The sequence below is a fragment of the Colobus angolensis genome, unplaced genomic scaffold (assembly GCF_000951035.1).
Source record: "Colobus angolensis palliatus isolate OR3802 unplaced genomic scaffold, Cang.pa_1.0 Scaffold254, whole genome shotgun sequence".
Taxonomy (NCBI): Eukaryota; Metazoa; Chordata; class Mammalia; order Primates; family Cercopithecidae; genus Colobus; species Colobus angolensis.
Genome location: NW_012115755.1, coordinates 2,347,643 through 2,354,518, shown reverse-complemented (window position 1 = coordinate 2,354,518; position 6,876 = coordinate 2,347,643). Strand labels below are relative to the sequence as shown.

Here is a 6,876-nt window from a genome sequence, read left to right as displayed (position 1 = left end):
AACCCGGGAGGCAGAGCTTGCAGTGAGCCGAGATAGGGCCACTGCACTCCAGCCTGGGTGACAGAGCGAGATTCCGTCTCAAAAAAAAAATTCTGGATTTGGTTTCAAAAGGACTTAGGGAAAAGAAGTCTCAGACATAGCTGAAAAGTTCCAAGAAACATCAAGAGCAAGAGGAGGGGGAGGAAGGATTAGGAGAGATGTCTATTCCTCACTGTTTCCAGGTGGTAGGCTCCACAGGCCTGCTACTTCTGCACAGAGGGGAGAGAATGCGTCCTCTGATCAGTGAGTCTGGAGAGTCAGGCGCATGATCTGCTCTGTTCTGCCCTTCTTCCTCTTGGGATCTCCCTGCTTGCAAGGGGTCCACACCCACTGCCCCCACAGGGAATCTGAGAGGGAGGCCTACCCAGTCCAGTACTGCCATGACTCAGGGGTCAGGGAGGGTGTCTGCCTAACTTAGGGGCTCAGTCATCGGCCCACACCAAACAACATACTCTGACCTGGGGCAAGACTAAGTTGGTAATAAGGTGAACACTGAGACTCCATCTGCCTTTCCTTTGCTTCATTTCCCAGTGTGTTTAGAACCCTGGTCAGGGAGACACAGCCATCTCTTGAGGGTCTTCCAGAGACCCCAAAACAGAGGTTGCTGGAGTCTAGAGAAAAGGAAGGAAGGAAGTGAAGAAGAGAATGGAGGGAAGTGACAAGAGCATCTGAGGGGCCCAAAGAGGGGGCACAAAATCCAAGAGCAGAGAGAATTTATCCCAGGAAGCAGCAACAGTCAGCATGGAAATGGCTATGAGGTGTGTCCAGGAGAAGACCTTAGATAGCCTCACCCAGATTCCCACAGGCAAGAATGGCTGGAGGAGGAAGAATGAGCCAGGTCTCAGCACCAACCAGTGGGGACCAATGACCTCTCCATGAACGCCTGTGGGGACAGATGACACTAAGAACTAGATTCCCCCAACACGCACACACTCACCCCCAACACGCACACACTCATAAGGCTCTGAGCCCTTATGCACAGCCCCAGAGAACCCTAAGTTAGCTGAGATTAAATTTCTGTCACTCCAGCAGAGTGCAAAGTAGAAAGTAGGTGGAGTTATAGAAAACTTTATATTTCTTGCACACTTGGGTTTATGAACAGAGATTCATCCTAGCCGGAGTAAATATTTTGGAAGCAGAATCAACAAGACTCAGAGGTCAGATGATGATCGAGTGGTGAGCAAGAGGAAGTCTCTCCTCCCTTATTTGGGAGGTTTGTTTCCCAAACACCCCAGGCAAATTCAGGTTCTTCGACACTGTCTGTGATGTTTTATTCCTTCCCCTGGTGGTGTTCCCTCATGGAGCCTTTAGTATAGGTTTAATTGTTCTTGCCCAGTTAAGTAATGATCAGCAGTAATTACCATTTACTTTAATGATGCAATCTACTTTACTAGCAATTTACTATTTACTTCGTAGAAAAACATTATCTGTTAAAAAATATACCATAGGCCGGGCGCGGTGGCTCAAGCCTGTAATCCCAGCACTTTGGGAGGCCGAGACGGGCGGATCACGAGGTCAGGAGATCGAGACCATCCTGGCGAACACGGTGAAACCCCGTCTCTACTAAAAAAATACAAAAAACTAGCCAGGCGAGGTGGCGGGCGCCTGTAGTCCCAGCTACACGGGAGGCTGAGGAAGGAGAATGGCGTAAACTCGGGAGGCGGAGCTTGCAGTGAGCCGAGATCCGGCCACTGCACTCCAGCCTGGGCGACAGAGGAGACTCCGCCTCAAAAAAAAAACAAAAAAAAACATACCATTAAAACTTTCAATAATAGTTACTATAACATTTAGGCCTGTAGGGCTTGGAAAAGATCAAGGCAAAGTCCAGCATGCTTCACCTCCCCAGAGGGCCTTATCAGGATTTCCCTATTTCTTTCTTCTTCTGTGCCCAGCTCCATCACCCTTGAGGAAGGTCCAATCTCATCCTGGGATTCAAGATCCCTGACACCCGATCCCATCTCTCACCCTCTGCAATCATATTTCCTCTCCTCTAAACTCCTTCTCCCTCTCCATGGAGGTGGGGAAAGTCCACCTTAGGCCTTCCTGCCCAAAGGTACAAGCCCATTCTCAACGTTAGAAGGAGGAGGACTGAGGAAGAAGGGATCAGAATTGGTTTCTTCCCTCAAAAAGTGCTAAGAAATCCCTCTGACTGAGGTCCAACTCCAGAACTCAAAGAGAGGAAGGGGCTTGGATCTGCTTTCCTCTGGGATGAGGGGGATTGGGCAGATGGTGCTCAGTGACTTCCCTGGAGCTGGATGAAGCACACACCTGTGAGGCTCATCAGCACCGAACATTACCTGTGCAGACGGAAAACAATGCTGAGATGGTAATCTAGTTCGCATGGCCCTTGCAATTTCCCCTTCCTTCCTCTCCACGCAAGCAACTAGGGATTCCGTGTCTGCTGCCTTGGAAGGGGAGTCTAAGTCACAGGGTGGAAAGGAGGAGGCCTTGCAAATCATCCTGGATTTGGGATTCCAAAAGCCCAAGCGCTTAGTGGCTTTCAAAACTTCAACTTGCACTGGCGCAGTGGCTCACGTGAACCTGTAATCCCAGCACTTTGGGAGGCCAAGGTGGGTGGGTCACGTGAGGTCAGGAGTTCAAGACCAGCCTGGCAAACATTTTTTCTGCCCTGGCTTCCCAAAGTGCTAAGATTACAGGCATGAGCCACTGCGCCCATCCTTTATTTATTTCTTACAGATACAGGGTTTTGCTTTGTCACCCAGACTGGACTGCAGTGGCAGTGATCACAGCTCACTACAGCTTTGAATTCCTGGCCTCAAGCAAGCCTCCCAGCTTAGCCTCCTAAGTAGCTGGGACTACAGGCATATACCACCTGCCAGCTTTTTTTTTCTTTCTTTCTTTTTTGGAGAGACAGGGTCTTGCTTTGTTGCCCAGGCTGGTCTCAAACTCCTGGCTTTAAGTGGTCCTCCCACAGTGTTGGCAATACAGGCATGAGCCACTGCGCGTTAAATATATTTTCTTCCAGTTCTCAGAGCAGCATAATAAGCTAATTTAATGCATGAGAAATGTTTGTCATGACCGCTCGTCAGCACTGAATGGATACAAAATGTGATACTTCCGTACAACGAAATACTACTCAGCAGTATAAAGGAATGAGCTATCTAAACACGCTACGGTGTGGGTGAATCAAAATAATTATACTGCAGGAAAGATGCCTGGCAAAACAGAATACATACTGTATGAAAATGCAAAATATTCTGTAGAAACAGAAAGCAGATCAGTGCTGCCTGGGGAGAGAGGAAAAAGTAGGAGGGAAGGATTATCCTCTGGGGGAACCATGAGGTGGAATTCTCTCCCAATGGCGTATGAGTAAAAGTGATGTATATTCATTTCTGGGTACAGCTCATAGAAATGTCCCATGTGTGGGAGGCTGAGGCAGGAGAACGGCATGAACCCAGGAGGCAGAGCTTGCAGTGAGCCAAGATCAAGCCACTGCACTCCAGCCTGGGCGACACAGTGAGACTCTGTCTCAAAAGAGAAGAGAAGAGAAGAGAAGAGAAGAGAAGAGAAAGAAATGTCCCAGGCAACCCTCACTCTATCACCTTTCCTATCCTCTAGATGAAGGAAGAGGACTTTGAGAGCCCAGGTGAAGGCAGAGCCACAGGATCAAAGGAGACTGGATCCCTGAGTGACTGCAAAGTCCTCTTCAACAGGCATTGGCCTGCGACATGAATAAGACAAGATCTAAGGTGTTAAAACTCTTGCTATGTGAGGTTGGTTTGTTACAGCAGCTAACTAGCCCTAATACATAGTCCAAAGTAATCACCCTGCCCCTGCTAGAAGAGAGCTGGGTGTGCCCCTCAGAGTAAGGTTTCATACAGGGGCTCTGGCTGGTTCCTGCAAATTGGACTCAACACTTGAGAGTAGATAGGTCAGCCAGCCTTGGGGAGGAGACGGTCCAAATTGCTGGGCCAGTTTTCTCGTGGAGCCATTGAATAAGTTCTTAAATAGTTGGGAAGAGACAATCTGACAGCCACGGAAAGGGCCATACTGCCCATTGGGCTTTTAAGAGGTTCTTTTGATGAATGTTTATCTGGGACACAAATAGCCTTATGTTCTTAAGCCATTCTGGGCAATCTTTCCACATCTGTCATCCTCAAAACTTCCTGTCACTAAGCCTGCAGGCTTTTTTTCCCCGAAGTCCCTCAACAACAGAGTAAATCATGATCCAATGGCCAGGAATTGATGTGTCTTTATTTCAAGGTCTTTGCATGGATTTCCCTTTTCTATGCCCTTGGGCCCTGTCTGAGGAAGGCTAGAACACTCTAGCAATTTGCTTCTGGCTGGAGCCAGCACACTACGCAGAGCCATCTGCAAACTGGGCTTTGGATTTTTCTTCCTTAGTCAACTCATCATTAAACTGTTCATGAAACCATTGATCCAGGTTGAGGGATGGAATGGAGAACAGTGTGGCACGAGAGGAATGTAAGTAACTTGCTCTGGCAACCTACTTGTGCTTTAGGACTTGCGTGGACCCAACCCACACATGTCACTTCCTCTTCATGACAGGGTGTTGCTGAGCACCCCTGATTTTATGGCTGAGTAGATCAGATAACACTCAGTTCAGGTCACGTAGTCACGTGGTATGTCAGGATCAGGCATCCCATTTCACCGGACCCCTGAAGCAAGCCAGGAGCTATTTCTAAAATGGAGTATAACTATTTGCTGAAAGAACGTGTAACTTTGCTCCAAAATCCAATGTCTGAGTATTAAGGCCAAAGCCAGAACTATTTACTCTGCAGCCTGGTCCAGTAGGAAAACTTTCTCTTTTTATATGATCCTGCCTTAAAGTTGGCAGCTTTCAAGTGACCCAGTAACTGGTCAAAATAATGTACCTAAATACATCTACGTTACCCACCAAGACTAAAGAAGCCCAAGCCCAAGTATTGCACCTCTTCCTTAGCAGGGAGTGTGATCTACTCTTTTCCTTCACTTTGTAGGAAATATCTCGACATATCCTAGACTCCTAGATGGCTTACTGACAGGCCCCTATATATTTGTGAGATTTATTATCCATCCTCTGGCACACACATCATGCTTTACCAAATCATCCAGGATATCTGTCATTCCCTTTTCTTAAGGTCCATCAAGATGATGTCATCAGTGCCTTGGTAGATTAGCCTGATATCCATTAGAAAGGAGATTTAGTAAAAAAAAAAAAAAAAATCCCTGTAAACTGGCAGGGTGCAGTGGCTCATGCCTGTAATCCTGGCACTTTGGGAGGCCGAGGCAGGCGGATCACCCAAGGTCAAGAATTCGAGACCAGCCAGGGCAACATGGCAAAACCCTTTCTCTACTAAAAATACAAAAAATTAGGGGGCGTGGTAGCATGCGCCTCAAATCCCAGCTACTCTCGAGGCTGAGGCACAAGAATCCCTTGAACCCAGGAGGCAGAGGTTGCAGTGACCTAAGATTGCACCACTGCACTCCAGCCTGGGAGACAGAGTGAGGCTCTGTCATAAAACAAAACAAAACAAAACAAAATCCCTGTAAACTAAGTGGCTGGGTCCAGAGAGTGACATACCCTGAAGCCAGACAGTGAGGGTTTACTGCTGCCTCTGCCAGATCAATGCAAGGGAATCCTGGTGTTTGGTACAGAAGAATAACCATTGACCAGACCTCTTGCTGCCTATTAGAGGCCAACAAATGTGCTGATCTCTCCCAAGAAGGACCACATCTGGAAGAGCGCCTGAAGTTGGGGTTCTTACCAGAATAAGTAAGTTTATCATAATGCTCTGTTGTTCTTCAAGGCCATCTGTCTCCTATTCTGGACAAACTGAAGAGGTAATGGTGATGTGATGGGACTCACCCTACATCTTTCAAATCTTTGAGAGTGGTATTAATCCCTGGGTAAGACAAGGTACTATTTTTGATTTATTTTCTTGGTAGTTAAGGAGAGCTCCAGGGCCTTCCATGTAGCTCTTCCTTTCAAAATATCCCTTGCCCCAAGGGTTAGGAAGCCAATGTCAGGATTCTGCCCTTGTTGATACCAATAGCAACTCTCCATATAACCACAGTTTCAGAGTCCATAGCCCAGGCATGAGACAGACTTCACTCACAACTTTTTTTTAAATCTGTGCCATGTGCATGTATTATACAGTATATTCACAAAAATAAAAGAGGGGGGAAATCCCATTTTAAAAAATTAAATACATAATTATTAAGCTTTAAAAATTCTCCTTTGTGTATCACTCCAAAATCTTCTCCTGCATATACTATTTTTTTGGAAACACCTAGTCGTCTCATCGTTATCACACCGGTTGTAACTCTGTACCTACATGTCTACCTTCTCCATCAGACTCTGGAACAAGGAGTCGGGTCTGAGTCCCATGCCCCAAGCACAGAACGCTGGACTCCCAGTAGACCATATGTTGCAAATAAAGACCGTCCCTTTCAACTCAGGCCGTCCACGAGCCCAGCAGTTCCAACAAAATGATATACAGCAGACTTTTGCAAGCCTTTATGTTGCCTCAATATTTCTCCCCTGCAAAATGGGAATGATCCGTATCTGCTTTGCTGTGCTGTTGGAAGGAGTCAGACGACGGGTGTGAAAGTATTGTAACACTATAGAAATTAATTCACTCATCCATTTAACAGGCAATTATTAAGTGCTAGGGTGGTGCACCGCGATTACCACCGCGTTACACGCGTTCCTCCAGCAGGTAGCATCCTTTCCGTCCCGCGTAGCGGGGAAGGGCGTCTCCCCACCAGGCTTTTCTCCCACGGAACTTCGGGTGGTGACCTTATTCAAAATGGCGCAGGCGGCCTCGGGGGCTAGTGCGGCGGCGCGGACTCCGCGTGCCCTCTGACCTGCTG

General features: G+C 47.4%; 1 protein-coding gene across 1 annotated transcript in view; it reads right to left on the bottom strand.

Moving 5' to 3' along the window:
* Positions 1-6,876, bottom strand: part of LOC105515146 — a 66,320-nt gene that overhangs the window by 58,054 nt on the left and 1,390 nt on the right. The window lies entirely within an intron of this gene.